Below are 18,214 nucleotides of genomic sequence, written 5' to 3' on the forward strand. Positions count from 1 at the left end.
AGGAAAATTCTTTGATTTGTCCACATTTAGAAGAAGTTTACTTATTTTTAATTGCTTGCTTCCAGGAAGCAATTCGCCGACATATTTCCCGTATGCATAGTGACCTGAGCGTAACCCTCCTCGTAAAAATCCGGTGATCGCAATACGCATGAATCTGTCATTAAAATAAACAATTATCTGATTGTACATGTTAAGCACGTGCTCAATACCCATGCTTTTTGTTATTTATTTACTATAAGGTGACAATCGGTAAACTTCGGCTTCAAAACACGGCATTTAATGAGCAGCCATATTTGTTAAATCATAACAGACAGAGAGAAAAAAAATTGACGATTATACGATATATTTGCGTAAATAATGATAAAATCGTGCACAGAGGACTTATTTTGTGATATATACATGCATTGGTTCAAGAATTGGAAAAACATTATTTTTCACCACTCACTCGTTTCATATGACTTTAAATCTTTTTTGGGGGGTCCGTAGAAATACCGCAAAAGACCCCTTTAGTGCAAAGAACAAAAAATTGCACTAAGGACCTGATGGAATGATAAAATTGACACAAAGGACATTGCATATCTAAGTTAACGTTTTAGAAATAAATAATTTCAAGTTTTATAATCATATCTTAAGTAATTAGAAGTTACTTAATGTTCTATCGACACGCGACACACTCAGTTGATTGTAATCTATCGAAATTTATGTTCGTTCAACCATGACCCGTTTTGAATACACTGGTATACTTATTAAAAATGTATATATTATGTTATTTTATGTTGTTCTTGTTTTTTTATGGTATAGTTATTACTGCCGTATCTATTTTGCTTTTCTGTCTGCTATAGTTTTTACTTCTATGTAAAAGTGTATTTTCTACTTATTTTTGTTTCTTTTAATTTCGTTTGCTTGTTCCGTAAGTTCACTTTTTTAAGTTTTCTAGTAATATTTTATAAAGATATTTTAAAATAGTAAAAAAATGTATAGAGTTTGTTTACCAACACATACTGACATAGAAGATACACATGTTTCGCAAAGTATAACAGTTTATTACATTTTTGTTGAGCCTGCGACTTTTGTTGCAAAAGCGAGACATAGCGATCCACAAACCACAAATATTCACTTTGTGGTTAAAGTGTTTGAAACTCTAATAACTTTCTTAAACTATCCTGGATTTCTACTAAACTAGGACAGAAGCTTGTTTTTGATCATAAGATAGCTGAAAAAAAAAAGAATTGTTTATCCGTATTTTTATTTATAACTGACTTTTTTGTTTTTCTGTAAGCTTATATGAATTCACTCTGTTTAATAAAAATCACATTTTTATGTCGGGGCCTTTTAATGATCGGTCGACTATATGGCAATGTTTTTCTCGTTATTGAAGGCCGTATTGTTGCCTATAATTGCTTTTCTACCTCAGGCATAGATTACCTTAGCTGTATTTGGCAAATCCTTTAGGAATTTTGGTCCTCACTGCTCTTCAACTTCGTACTTTATTTGGCCTTTTTAACTTTTTTGGATTTGAGCGTCACTGATGAGTCTTTTGTAGACAAAACGCGCGTCTGGCGTATATACAAAATTTAGTCCTGGTATCTTTGATGAGTTTATTTGCTATAAGACGTCTATGACTATTTTCGACCTTGTCGTCTTATTTTTTAAATTACGTCATTGATGAGCTGATCACTACAACGTTTAAACAAAATATTCGTTCCCGTGAAAACTATAAGATTTTTTAACTTTCAAATTTCATCGTGATCTCTTCTCAGGATATAACGGCTATCTGTATGTTGGTTTTACAGCTAATTTCCCAATGCATGTAAAGCGAGACTTTTGTTAGCTTGATTGCTTAGTTTGTATATTTTACAATTGTAATTGGGATAATATCCAATGAAATTTAAATATAATATATACAGATTAAAATGTGCCTCTACATTGTTTGAAGATGTCAATGTTATTAACAAAGCTTGAATTCATGTTTATACCAACAGAGCAAGCAAGCCTAACAACATTTTACTCTACAAGCATTAGGAAAAAAGCTGTAAAGTCGACAAGATAACAGGTTAATGTATTCAAGTGATTTTCAGAATTTAAGATTTGTTGCAATTCTAAAGTACAATGGTTAAATCAATCTTATCTTTGATGTGCCACATGGGCATCCCTATAAAAAAGACAGTCCATGCGTGGCCCATGACATTAGATATTATGCATGTCAGTGGATATTTTCTTTGTGAAGCTAGCACTAATAACCTATATTATTTACGTGTCTGAAATATTTTGAAAAGTGTAACTAAACTCTTGAACAGACCATTTATAAACGTCGTTTGTGTGAATTCGGGATTTACACGTATTAAAAACTCTTCACTTTTCGGCATTCGAGAAAACATATATTTAGCAAACACTATTGAGGAACACAAATAAAAAATAAATTTAATTTGTTAATATTTGCACTTCTTAAACCCAGCTGATATTTTTTTTTTATTTCTCACCTGACAAATGGGATATACACGACTTCCCAAATTTAATCTAATATTCACCTAATATATGCTCAAAGTCAACTTATTTTAAAGAAGTTTTAAAAATAAAATGGTTAAATGCTTTTTTTTTTTTACATAAAGCACAAATATATTTACATGTTTCATTATCAGATCAAAATATCTTAAATATCCCAGTCCAGAGATACCGTGTATATTCGGCTGAATATACATGTACCATATCGAGAATTTTACATTCATACTTGTTACGTAACGAGATATGTGCCCAGGTAAAAAGATCCAGCAGGTGGTGTATATTCTAAAGTGTTTATCGTCTTCTATTATACATGCCGATGACGATGACATTTAGCTTGAGGGCCATTTTGTTTTCGCAAAGAAAAACAAAAATTAAACAATTTTATAGATATAATATTCTGTTGAAAAATCCTTTTTAAAGGTGAACAGATAAGCATAACGTCTTCGCAATTTCTTGTTAACAGCCATGGACACAGATGTCAGAATGAATAAGAAAACACTAAATTATTAAACAATATATTGTAAAATGGACACCAAACACATGTTGATAGAATAGTGTACTGATAGTATAAAAAAGAAGATGTGGTATGATTGGCAATGAAACAACTATCCACAAAAGACCAAAATGACACAGACATTAATAACTATATGTCACCGTACGGCCTTCAACAATGAGCAAAGCTCATACCGCATAGTGAGCTATAAAAGGCCCCGATAAAACAATGTAAAACAATTCAAACGAGAAAACTAACGGCCTTATTTATGTAAAAAAATGAACGAAAAACAAATATGTAACACATAAACAAATGACAACCACTGAATTACAGGCTCCTGACTTGGGACAGGCACATACATAAATTATGTGGCGGGGTTAAACATGTTAGCGGGATTCCCACCCTCCACCTAACCTGGGACAGTGGAATAACAGTACAACATAAGAACGAACTATAAAAATCAGATGAAAAAGACTTAACTCATCAGATGGACAAAAATACAAGTGGACGCGGCCCGGTACTTATACATCCCGACACAAAAAGACACAATGAACAAATCTGAGAGTATTCGCAGTTATCTGACACCTAGTTCAAAGTCACTAACAACTAATAAAAAAATCATGCAACTAAGACTAAACTATCAATCCGTACACATCCAACATCCATCTATCGTTTTCAGATATTTCTTTTCCGCCATTCATAAGTTTAATGTTTACTTTGACTTAATGCTATACATGTATAATGTGTGTTCAGAAATCGATTTATAAACTTTATGCTTAAAATAATAAACCCAAACAGACAATAAACAGGTGATTTGGTGACCATTTAGACTTCGTTTAGATAACTCACGTCTTCAAAATTAATAGTTTAAAATAAAATTTTGGGGATTTAAAATGTATATCCAAACCTATTCTATTACATTCCTGTGAGCAAAGTCTTAAGAAAAATATATATTGGAACTGTAGGACCAAACAACAAAAATCACATAAGGACGGCTAGTGGGCAACATAAGTGTTCACCAATAGATAGGTGTATACACAACATGCCAATTTCTAAATCATCCCTTATGTCTTTATCATTGTGAATAATTTATCCCGGATAATAGAATACATCTACAAGTCATGTCTTTGATTTAACAGAACAAATGATAAAAGATTCAAAAATTTGTTGTTTGTGATTCATAGTTGACTAGTTCTATATTTACCAGTGACACGGGTCCTAATTTTTAAGAAAAGGGACAGAAAAAGTATTCAACAAAAATAACCGGTTTTTCAAAACTATATTTTTGAAAATTCACTGCATGATTTAAACTTAAGGATGTTCGCTGCTCAGTTTCTAAATAAATAACTTTTCATAAAACTAGTATGTACTAATAGGGAATAAATTGAGGAATTAAAAAAGCAAAAAAAAATATAGGGGTCCGTGTGCTTGTTTTCGAGATATAAGACATTGGAATTTTGGCGGGAAAATGTTCTCTTTTGATTTTTCATAGCTTTTTCATTGACCAGTTAAAGTTCTCATACGGTGTCGCGTTTATATCTTTTTAATGCATTGGTGCAATTGGATGCAAACAATAATGACCATAAAATATCAGGTCTGCGAGATCAGACAGTAACCTAACAACTAAACAATTGAAAACCTAGAGATCAATGTTTAACATTCGCCAGCAATGAGCAATTTTCATTAATAAAACATGATTTAATCGAATACTTTGCGAGTAAAGAAGAAGAGACTACCATAGATCTGTTATTAACTTGATGGGTACAAATCAGTATTCAGGAATTAACTTTTTTTTTGCATTACACCACATTACAACAGAAAATAGAATATACACGTAGGACCTTTAAGTATTTCTAATACATTGTTGTTTTTCTGTTCTATGTAGCTATCTTTCTGGCAAACACGGTTTTATAAATGCTGACAGGCACCGACCATTGAAAAACAATCGATCTGTTTAAAATAAGTAATGCAAATAATTGTTTTTTTTATGGCAAATAAGAAAAAATACCGTTTGATTTAAAATTGTTTAAAATTATTTAGAATAGATTTATGAAAATAACGTATTTTCATGTAAAAAGGCTAGACTTTAATTTGTGCCGTAGTGAGTGGTTTTGTTTACAATTATTTCCCACGTATTTCCCTAGTGAAATCTGCAATAATTATTATATCATCATGTTGTTGGATTTTCACATTATAACAAAAATGAGAATATGACGGATGAATTTATAGTTAGCTGTTTAATGTCCAGTGGCAACTATTAGATGTATCATTAGGAGGACATGTACAATGTTATAATAACATTAGATATAGGTTTCATTATAATACGTTATTCTAATTTGCTTCTCTGCAATCTTGCGTTATTCCTTAATCAATTTAAATACACAATAAAATGTATCATTCATGATGACACGAGGTCCCACAATAGAGTGCACAAGTAAATAAACACAACCGTCCTTTTGATGATCAATTTGTTAACTTGCTGGGACTATCATTCTAATAGCATAATAGTCCCCGTTAAATCAGAGCTCTACCGTTAAATAGTACTGTAATTGTTATTAATGTTATTATTTTATTTTTACGCTGTCTTAATTTGTAATTTAATATAGTTATTTTTAAAGTATAATATAGTGTCTTGTAAGTCATTTTTGGGCAGGATATTGTTTGTTTTAGAGTGAATGAATAATTTTTATTGCAATCAACTTAAAAAAACCTAAACTATGTGGACCGTATGTCATCGAATACATGTTACCTTATACAAGACAGCTGATTGGATAAATATGATAGGTTGTTACGCCTACATTGATACTGATGTCCAATCGAATACCAGCAGACATCTGTCAGTAAAAAACAAATTGCAAGCGTGGCCGATTTATTTGTTTATTCGATATTTGAAAAATAATTTAGATAGCCGCTATTCGTTTACTCTTTTTCAGGCGAATTTCAATAACTGTTTTTTTTTCTCACTTTCTTATTAAACAGAAAGGTATTTAAATATGAACGTACAACCAGTAACGGAATACTACAAGCATTTTATATACCGTGTGTATAAAAAACATTATCAAATTATATTTGTAGATTGTAAAAGAGTAAGAATATTTTTATATCTGTTCTAAATCATCTGAAATAAAATAAAACATATTTCTCTCTGCCTGAATGCAATCGTAAGCAAATTTTTTTTTACTTCTTTTTTTTTGTCTATTTGCAAATGACGAAGAATTCTCCTTAAACTGAATTATTAAACAGACAGACTAACTTTAAAGGACAAAATACTAGCGTGTACTTCCATCCAAGGAAATGAATTTCTATAAAGTAACTAATCTAAGTGGCCATCGATGTGTAATATTTGACACTGGACATTATTTTTGAAGCAATGCAATACGTATAATGTATACTATCAATCAAAATTAAAGACTTTTGAATGTAACAATATGGTACAAATCCATTTGATTTATTGAATTTTTATATATTTTTTTTTATCTAAATGAAAATGTTGTAAACTGCTCCCAGTTAATATAAATAAGAAGATGTGGTATGTGTGTCAATGAAACAACTCTCCATCATTCAAGTCACATGGTATAATTTAATAAGAGGTCAAAAGTACGACCTCAACACGGAGCTTTGGCCCTCATCGAACAGCAAGCTATAACGGTCCCTAAAATGACTAGTGTATAACAATTAAAAATGAAAAAACAAAAGTCTTATCTATAAATACGGTCATTTCGCTACGTTATTTTATAGCTTTTTGGTCAATTCCGAAATAGCATGTAAGCGTCTCACTGTTTTTCAAAATGAGTAGTAACACTGGTGCTTCAAAATATCTGATACGAAACAGAAATATAAACCGTACATTAGATTTTATCAATCGTGTCTTAACTAACGTTGTTTGGTATTTTTCTATGATATGATTTACTCTTGTATTTAATTCGTGCTAAAAAGAAAATGGCGAAAAAAAATTCAAATGAGTTATCGACATCGGTCTTTATATGTATATAATGGTCAATATAAACTGTCAATTAAATTTTTAAAATATGCTAATATAATTGTTGCATTTATTAAAAAAAATATAAAATAATGTTTTATTTGTAAATGTAATAATTTAACCCGGTTTAACCTTATACATCTTATATTAAAGATAAAACATAGAACTTCATTCATTATACGTCCAGTGACACGAATGCGTAATTATTTAGGTAGTTTATGCTCATCCGTTTCGGTTGACTGCTTAGATAATCCGTTTATTAAAATGTAAATAACGTTCACCAAGCATCTGTCATCTGTGTACAATTTTAAAATAAAAAGTAAATTATATACTTAAAATATACGTTTATTGACCAAATATAGATAAGAACTATTACTCTACATTAGAAACAAAAAATGTTTAAGAACATCTTTGAGATATATTTAATACTGATCATTATATCTTTAGAGGCGGAATGCATACATACAGGACTACTTTATGTCAGACTGCAAAGTTTTTATGACAAATTTTCCGGTTACAACAATTAATCTTTTCTCATATAACCAATGAAATGTTAAAGATTCTATCGGAAATAAATGAATTGTTTTTAAAGTTTGCATACTTTATTTAATTAAATAGATATACAGTCATATTAAAAGATCACAAAAGAATATCATCCAAGATATAGAGATTATATTCATAAAGGGGGAGTAACCCCTGATAAAAACAGATAAAGTGTCGCCCGTTTTATTCAAAATATTTAAAATCTTAACACAACTGAACACGATCTTACTACAACTAAACAAGTTGCTCACCTTTGGTCTTATTTAATCTGAACGTGATCTAATCAAGTCTTATTTGGATGCTAGACGAATCTGTCTTATTTATCTTGACACGACTGATCTGACTGAACACAATATATCTTAACCGAGTCTGAGTGTCTAAACAGGTCTTAACGTTTTTCTCTAGCGGTAAATTAAGTCGATTAAGACTTGATCAGACCAAAATGACCGTTTCAGACTTAAATCTGGCTACTAGTGAAAGTTAAAATGTGCAGACGTTATTGTAAAGTACATGCTGTTTACATTTGTTTGTTTATAAAATATCGATGTAATACGAAGGGCGTTTATCTACATTTGTATTGCATTTAACATATTAATGCCTGTTTTTTTAGATGTTTTGTGAATATTTTATACATTATCTTATATTCTTGACAGCAGTGTTTATGTTCTCATTTGAAAGCACTTGATGCATTACTATAATATTACTTGTAGTCTGATGTTACTCTGTCAACTGATTATCGCTTCGTTACAAGGAATACGTGAATTGCGGAAAACCATGTATTTTTTTTCCAAGTGCATTTGCCAATAAGGATAATATATTATTTTTCGGTTACATTTTAATGTTCTTGCGGAATTGATATTATTCTTAACTTGTATTAAATATGTCATCTGTAAGTTCAATGCTTCTTTTAGGATAGGTACGTTCATTGCAGAAAAAGCCATTCGTGTGTTTGTTATAGTAGGCACCAGATTATCATAGCTTGAAGAAATGCACTGCATTTTATAGTTTATTTTTATTTAAACTGTTGATTTTTACTAACGTTAGTGATAGGCTTTGTACAATAGTATAACCAGTCAGGGGCATTACTTCAACAAGTAACATTTAAAATTACCTAAACAGTAATGTTGAAAACGAGGCTATTTTTAATATTACTTATATAAGTAACTTTTCTAAATATTATTTTTATAGGTGTTCAACTTTACAGATTTTACTAGCTTTAACAAATTTTCACGGTCATCTGGCTATTTTTGCCATGAAATATAAAATCTAATCTTTCTGAAACACTAATTGCCTTTCTGACGCACTTATCTTTCTTATCGACTGTTTTGGGTCAAAGATTGGTCTCTTGGGACTATTAAAATATCGTTTTCCTCAAAACTCTTGAAGGTAGACAGAAATAAATAGATAGAAACTTGTGAATTAAATAAGACTTGAAGTTATTAATAATTTGTAACCCAAAAAAGTTACATATGTTCCTAAAATAAGTGTTATTACTAAGTCTTTCAAAGATGTATTAAATAACTTATTCAGGTAATATTTTTGTCATTATTTTTAAGGTAATCCTTTATCTCTATACTCCTCTAAAATCTAATGAGTTTTTCATTTTATGATATAAAATGATATAAATATTCATGAAAACTACACTTAGTCACAAAAATTACCTATATAAGTAACTAAAAAAAATTACTGGTTTAAGTAATGCCCCTGACTGATAACAGACTTCAACAAAATGTATTCTTTTTATCTTGATAATTTATTATGTGAGTAGAGATCCCGAATTTGATATGGATTAACACCAGGACGGTATCATAGTTGGACATTTCAAACAAACACATGTTAATTTCATATTTCAATCGAACATCAGCTATTGTATATCCAATACCTATCAATAAATGTCAATGTTAGCTCAACATTATCGGAAGCACGTATATAAGTATCAATGCATATCCACCTTCGTCCATTAGATCAACAAATTAGAGATAGTTATAAAATTAGTATCTACCATTTATTTATAGTACTGTTTTATCTTGAAATATGGAAAACAGAACCTCGAATATTTTGAGAAAACAGTAGGTTCTGACTTGAATAACATCATGACATGAACATTCTTATCGAAATTATATAATTAAACCATAGCCTAATATCAAACGATACAGAAAGCGTTAATATTTTATGGATTAAATGTAAAATCGAAAAATACCTTTGAAGTTACTGCACATTACTTTTTTTCAAAATAACAAATGTATAACAGCTGCATGTTAAGAATTGGTCTGTAAGTAACACACCTCTTTCGTTTTTGATAAATTTATAGTTATACTCAATATTCGATTGTGATAATCTTTATCATTTTATCTGTTCGTTAGTAAAATAATACAATAACATTTTTTGATACACTGCATGTACAAAATACCAATTAAAAACTGAAAGAAAAAATTTAATTCTACAAACTGCATAAAAAATAATACATGCATTCATACATCATATCTTTGTATTGCTTTAATTATCTCCATTGGTTTGTGTAGTTTGCAGAGGTTTCCCATGTTGAAATGTTGAAATTTATTATGAATTTCTTATTGGTCTATGATTTTCTCTTTGTATAAAACAAAAGCAGTGTAAATAGTATTTTATTTTATTTTACTTCTCATCGTTTTGGTTAAAAAAAGATATACATTTGGAAAGCAATTACAATAAATAGATTTGCTTGATTGTTGGTTGTTATAGATTCAGTGTCATATTTCTTAAATTGTAGGTTTGGCTATGTGTTATCATATTAGCTTGTAGTAACCAACAAGAATCAAATGTTTTAAGTAATACATAGTTCCCTTTGTATTTAAGCTGTGCAGAGGTTTTCGAATGAGCACATGTGGTTGTATTGTTGACACTTCTATCGATGTTATCTGATCATGTGTTTCTTTTCAATTGTTTGAAATGCAATCCTTACTGTTACTATTTTGTTGATACAAACAACCGTGTAAATATAGGACTTGGCAAAACTTTCGAGTGTCGGTCCTTAATGGAGTTTTTTTTTTGTATAGTTCTGGATGATGTTGAGTAACTTTTAATTGTTATCTGTATTTATTCTATCATTTGTTTTTCAATTAATTTAAGATAATTTGTTTATTGCAGAATAACATAAGCCCGTCATAAATCAAGATTCATGACAGTGCTTGTTTTTTTTTTCTTCAATTTGATTGTTTGTGATGATTTGTGATGTTACTGTTGGTTTTATATTTTAACTTTTTTCACGCTGTTATTTGTTTTTCATTTTATTTACGATAAATATGTCTATTGCAAATTACCGAGTGTCAGTCCCAAACCAATTTTTTTTTACAGTGCTTGATTTTTTTTTGTTTTACTGTCAATTGATGATTTAAATAATTGCTGATATCTAATTGTTATTTATAGTCATTCTGTCATGTGTTTTTCATTTGATTTACGATAAATAAGTATAATGCTGACGACCATGTGTCCCCCTTGTGTTTTATATAAGTTATTAACTTACTCTCTGGTTAAATGACGCACAGTGTATATTTTGATTAATTTTGATTGAAATTGTAACGGTTTTATAATGCAATATTGTTTGGTTTTGCTTACTTAAATATCATAGACTCTTTAACTTTTTTTGATTCACGTTATTTATTTATTTGTCACTGAGTCTTTTGTACACGAAACGAGCGTCTGGCGCAAATACAAAATTTAAATCCCTTGTATGTTTGATGAGTAAATTCAAATAGTATGGATAATCGAATGAAAGGTATCAATTTATTAAACTTTCTTTTACTATGAAAATAACAAAATTAAATATTATTAGTTAACCAACTTAAACATTGAAGGCAGTACGAATCGATACCAATATTTTGCATTGCACAAGTTCTGTCAATGAAATCTTTAAATTAAACTCATTTTAAATGGTTATTGTACTGATTGCTTTTGTAGTCTTAGATACATATTTCATGTGTTTTATTTGCCTTGGAATTGTTTTGAGTAACTGATACTGCTCGTAGGTTTGAAGATTGTGTCTTCGTGTTTTTGTTAAAATGTGTTTGGCTTTTGCTTCAATCTGATGAGACAAATCATGTTCAATTAATTTGTATAGTTTGGCCTGATGTTGATCTGTTTCACTACTCTCCCAGGTTAGTAAATGGTTTTAGACGAGCATTACTATATTACACAAACTTATGTATATGTATGTCCCATGAGTTGAGTGAAAGAGACTTAGATCTCTACCCATATTGATTTCATTGACCCTGTACACACTATGATACTAAAAATGGGTTTAATTATAATACAAAATATCAAAAATACACAAACAGTGATGGTTTTTCTTGTAAAAATTAAAAAAAAAACCTAAAAATGAAAAAAAAATGATAACTTTATTGAGCACAAGGTGGCTTACCAATGGCCATTGATGGAGTACCAATTGTAATTTACTAAGGTAGTGCAGTCAGTAATATGTATTAAGTATGCATACTTGATTTGCCTTAACATAATTATATTCATGCGATCATTATGTATGTTAATATAGCCTCTAAAGTACTCTTGATACACCAAAAATGTTATTGTTATTTTCATTTACAATTTCAATAGGATAAATTATTTACTTAAATTCAAGTTATCGTTTTTCAATGAAAAAGTTCAATTTAGAATTTTTGAAGCAATACAAAGGGGTCAAATTATCACCAAAGTCTAGAATAAGAAAAAAACGACCACCCATACCCATACGCTTACAAAGTTTTGCCTGATTAAAACATAAACACTCTTACTTCAAAGTGCCTTTTCCGTTTATAAAATGAAGTTAATAGAACTAATCTTTTAGATTTAATCGAAAAAAATGACATTAACGATTGTTATCGAACTATGATTTTCGAACACCTATTTTTGTCTATAAATATGTTTTTGTTTGAAAATAGCAATAACATAAACATGCTTTGGAAGTTTGATAGTAATCAAACTAATAAAAACCTCTTTATATTTTAAACAATTGAATAACATTCGTTCAATATTGAACATGTTCAAATTGTTGCTAAGTGCCGTCGATAGAACATACAATAAGGTGATATGTACTTTTAGGTCGAAAGGAAGAAGATCATCTAAAAGTCAAATCACCAAAAAAACTGAACTCCGATTAAAAATCATAAAGAAAAGTCAATAATCAAAGGCAATATGAAAAGCCCAAACATATCAAATAAATGGATAACAACTGTTATATTCATGACTTGGTACATACATTACAAATTTTTGAATTTGTTGAAATACTAAGGCTTTTCTACCTCAGGCATAGATTACCTTAGCTGTATTTAGCAAAAATGTTAGGAATTTTGGTCCTCAATGCTTTTTAACTTCGTACTTTATCTGGCCTTTTAAACTTTGTTGGAATCGAGTGTCCCTCATGAGTCTTTTGTAAACAAAACGTGCGTCTGGCGTATGTACTGAATTTAGTCCTGGTATCTATGATAAGGTTATTTAGAGCCACTGGGTCGATGGTGGAGATTTATTTCCCCGAGGGTATCACACGCCCAGTAGTCGGCACTTTTTGTGCTGACATGAATTGTCATTGATATGGTTATATTTTTAAATTTTCTGTTTACAAACTTTTGAATTGTTTGAAATACTAAGGCTTTGTACCTCAGGCATAGATTACCTTAGCTGTATTTAGTAAAACTTTTAGAAGTTTTGGTCCTCAATGCTCTTCAACTTCGTACTTTATTTGGCCTTTTTAACTTTTTTTTGATTCGAGCGTCACTGATGAGTCTTTTGCAGACGAACCGCCCGTCTGGCATATATACTAAATTTAGTCCTTGTATCTATGTTGAGTTTGGGCGCCTTTATTAGTACTTCAGATACAGTGCTTCCTTTCTTTGTACTTGTATTTGCCTAATTTTACTTCATTCCTTGATACAGATTTTGTAATTGTATAAAGTTATTAAATATTATTCTGAAGTGTTTTTGTTGAATTTTTAAAATAATACCTTTATTGGTAACACGTTATATTTAATTCATAACCTTCATGGTTCAATGGACATATATTTCACAAAGCGTCTTTGTCGGTATGGAACGTGGTGTTACTCTAAATCTTGAATCTGGAAACGTTTTGACCTTGCATCATGTTGTTAGTATGTAATCGTTCTGGACTTCCAATACGATGCAGACGCTTTCCTTTTTTTTTTTATTTCATTTGTTTGTACTTCCGATAAGGTCACTTGTTTCATTGCACTTGTTTTTTCGTTACAATACACTATGTAACATGTGTACGAAAATGTATAAAATAAAAAAAATAAAATGTTGAAAATGTAACACGGTACATTGTAACATGTCCTATTGCAAAACTAATAATATTATTCTTGACGGTAGTTGTGTTTGTATACATTTTATATACTTGATACATTACTGCTTATTTAACATTTGTAGTTTGTATTTCATCTGTCAATTGCTGATAGCTAGATTAATGATTTATATGTGTATTGCGGAAGCACAAATGTGTTTCTTGGGTTTTGTTAATACTTGAGTTTTCGACTGCTGTCTGATTAAAAGATGCACACTGTATCTTTTAATTAGTTTTGTTTAAACTTCTGTGAACTTACATGCACCATGTTTCTCTTGAAAATAATTAGCATTGGCTCTTTCAAGTAGAATTGCTTACTAAAGAAAATATGTACTTTTCAAGTTGATACTTAATGGAGAGGTATTTACGTGTTCTTCATTTTAGTATCAGGAAAATGCTTGATTAAGAAGTTGAATAGAATGTTTACTTATATATTTTATCCTTAAACAATTCATCTGATACCTAATATCTGTTTCAGTTTCATTTTATATTTTATATGTCAAACAGAAATGTATCTGTATTTCAAATTTAAAAGGTAACTGCTCATCTCCTATCAGACAAACTATGCTTAGTTACTAGCATATTACAGTTAATCATGATTTACATGTGTCATGTCTCATGTTTCTGAGATAGGAAAACAGTTGCATTTCGCAAAATTCAAAATGTACCCACTTTATAAAAAATATACTTGATTAACAAGATCTGAAGTATGAATTAAAGGAGGTGTTGGTATACGTCAATGTTAAGGCAACAATGTGATATCCGTACATCCTATCCCCATAAAAACAAACCATCAAAAGAAGCGCACCTAAACTATCCACAATCCTTTTTAATAAAACATACAGTATTAGTAACACACAAACTTATGTCTATTCGATTGGCCTAGCTCTTAATCGTTCCTACTTTAGAAAGAAGTAAAAATATTTGAATGCTACAATATTAGATGTCGCATGTACACACGAATCTCCGAATGAAATATAACTTATGATTAAACTGTTATGATTTGGGACAATGTCTAGCAAACACAAACTCTCAGGAATTTGACAAATAAAACGAAGATTCTCAAAAAATTCAAACCGGTACTAAGTGCTGTACACGCCTTGATCTCATAAATAGTTAATAGGTTATTGCTCTATCGTGACCTTGAAATAAAAGATGAAAAATATAAAAACAAATCGTCGTTCCAATGCTCTTGATTTTATTTTTTTGTGATCAAATGCAACAAGAGCATTCAACATTTATATATGATAGATGTTAATTCATTATAAATATTTGTATAAATCATTTGTATCAACGTTTCATCCGTATTTTAACTACTATTTGATTCCAATGATAGATTGAGGATTGCATTTCCTACTTATTGTAGTAAATGGTGTTATAGGACAATATATCGTTCCTTTTCTGCTTTAGATTGACAATAATGTGCTAAAATAAATTAAAAAAAAAAGAAGGTTTTACTTTATTTGATTTACATCATAGTGAGACGAGAGCATTTTTAAGGTCGATGAGACCGTAAAATTTAACACTGTTTTATCATGTGTACTACTGTGTGTCTGTTTGTCTGTTTGTCTTTTTGATTTTTAGCCTTGGCATTGTCAGTTAATTTTCTATATCTGAGATTTATTATAAATCTTGCAAGTCTGTTTTAATTCAGAGTATGAAATATTCATTTAGATAAATGTAAGAAAATATAATCCTTGTGATTATATGCTGAATAGACAAAATATAGAGAGTTTTAAAACAAATAACTTTAATATGGGGACAATTATCTTAATCCTGGAAGTATTTTAAGATTTTAAAGAAAAGTACTAAACAGTCTTTAATTGTCTATTATACTGTTATATGAATAAAACCAAACATATAAGTTTCATTCTTAAATTTTCATGCCCCTGTCGTATCATTAAGTTTGACAAAATTTCATGAACATTTTTAGATAATAAGGACATAATATGTACATGTGCATATAGAGAGGACATTATAATTTACACTTTTTTCTAGGAGTTATGCCACTTTGAACTCATTTACCTCAAAATACTACTGCCACAGTTAGTCATTGCAACTCCTCTGAAACCACACAACAGAATTTCATGAAACTTTTTAGATAATAAGAAAATAGTATGTCAGTCAGGGATATCACTCTATAGGGTTATTACAGAAAAAAATAACATACATGTGTTATTGAGAACTATTGTGTTGGTTTGTTTAAAAGCCTTGTTAAAGACAAATTACAATTAAATGAACTTTAACTAAAGTAATATATTTGTTTTATAACTTTTTATACATCCCGTTTCATAAGAACACCTTAACATTAAAGTAGTCTAATTTCGTTCTGATCTGGAGACCAGCACCAGATATGTTTCGTATTAGAAAAAAAAGAAGAGTGTATCTTATTTCTTTTGTATAAATCTTTTAAAACTGTGATGATGAACAGATGGTCTTTAAACAGAAGATTATGTGTTACATAAACATTTGCTGTATATCTAATATTTATAAAGGCGATATTCTATAACATTAATAATCAGTTTAACTAATAATTTTCAAATCTGTATCCAAATTTGCATATTTGAGCAAATAACTAGACCGATGTTGTACTGCGATTGCACAATATAAAATTGGGCGATGCAACGAATCTACCTCAACTGATAAGAGTATGTATTTAAGGTAAAACATATAGGAATTCGGAATAATTTTCTATTTAAAAAAATGTAAACAACGACTACTTCCAGTTTTCACAAGGGCAATTCCGGTTGTCATTTTTGAAGTTCATATATCAACCAGCGTTTTATAAAATAATCATATGGCTTTATAGTGAACAAAGCTAAAGTAATAAAGAAGTAACCTTATGTTTAGAAACTTCCAGGGCAAAAACTTATTTGGTAAAGGTACGTGTAGATAACTCTAAAATTTCATGAATCGCTATGATCTTAACTAGCTAAACAAATCTTAGTTCAGAAAAAATGAATAGCTATTTTTTCACGGAGAAGATGCACACACATGATTAACTGTGAATTGGGAGATAACTCTTACAAAGACAATTGTATTACTTAGAAGGATACAAATGTTAAAGTGCAAAAATTGTATGATGCTATTGAATAAATATTTTAGTAACACACATAACGTTATGCTGTGTTTTTGTTTTTGCTGTTATTGGTTGGACGAACGAATGGACACACAAACTGACTTTATAAAGTCAAAAGTATGCATTGATGAAGTACATATAGGACCAAGCAGTATATCATCTGAACATTTGTAATTTCGTTAGATTAACATGATAAACTTTACGTTTCTAGTGTCTCTAAAATACAAAAATCAGAAATATCAACAATTATGTTTAGCCATATGTGTATCATAGTCTCAGACAAGAACAATTACACATTACTCACACCTTTTAAGAACAATATACAAATTATATTGATTACATTTTTTAAATCAAATGGACAGTATTTAAAGCAGTCACCAATGCTTTGATGAATTGGAATCTTAGTCTGAGAATAGCATACCATTGTACAAAAATGCCAACGTAGCAACAGTCAAATTAAATAACAGCAGCAAGTAGAATTTTACTGATAGACATACAACAAAACAAAATTTCTCAGAAAACACTTTTCTGTTGAGAATAAAGTACACGAAGCTCTGTGAATTTCGGTGTTAGCTCACACGTTTTACTGGAAGTGTGTTTTTCTCTAAAGATGATTTTACTATTTTTTGTAATACTTGCAAAACGACGAATGAGTGATTTAAATAGTGCATGTGACAATTACTGTTTTGATTCTGTTACTACACACTTATATACTTATAACTTGTCTTTGTCAATCGTGGACTGGCTCTATACCAGACAAAATAAGCTTTTGCCAATTCAAAGCATGATAAGTTAAAATGATGTATCAACGGTTTAACCAAATTTTCATTAAAAATCTGGTAACAACAGTATTTAGCTTAACAACACATTAATGAAAATAAAATATTTGAAAAACCAAAAGATTGCTTACATTACACACAGGTATAATCCCTCATAAGGAAGACAACATAAATGGATATATAATTACATGGTCAATTACCGGAATTGTCAAAAAGACTATGTCAGTGTAGGTACATCATCATGTCAATATTATTCAAAGATATATGAGTTCTTCATTAAAATTGGAAGGCGGGTCTTTTTCTGGAGGATAGAGGCAATACATAGGGATATTCAATGTCATAACTCGAAAATAAACTCACAATACCATTGCTAAGGAATTTCAAACACCAACAGACAAAGAAAGTACAAACAATACAACATAGACAACCAAAGACAGATCAATATGAGAAACAATTAACACTGATGCTCTATACAGGTTTTTAAAAACTTTGTTATAAATCTACGTCGGTACGTCTT

The 18,214-nt window shown here is 29.8% G+C and overlaps 1 protein-coding gene across 1 annotated transcript in view; it reads left to right on the plus strand.

The window, feature by feature from the left end:
• Nucleotides 1–18,214, plus strand: part of LOC139504084 (cardioacceleratory peptide receptor-like) — a 125,415-nt gene that overhangs the window by 62,682 nt on the left and 44,519 nt on the right. The gene's annotated exons all lie outside the window — the stretch shown is intronic.

Source organism: Mytilus edulis, chromosome 14, assembly GCF_963676685.1.
Source record: "Mytilus edulis chromosome 14, xbMytEdul2.2, whole genome shotgun sequence".
In the NCBI taxonomy this organism is placed as follows: domain Eukaryota; kingdom Metazoa; phylum Mollusca; class Bivalvia; order Mytilida; family Mytilidae; genus Mytilus; species Mytilus edulis.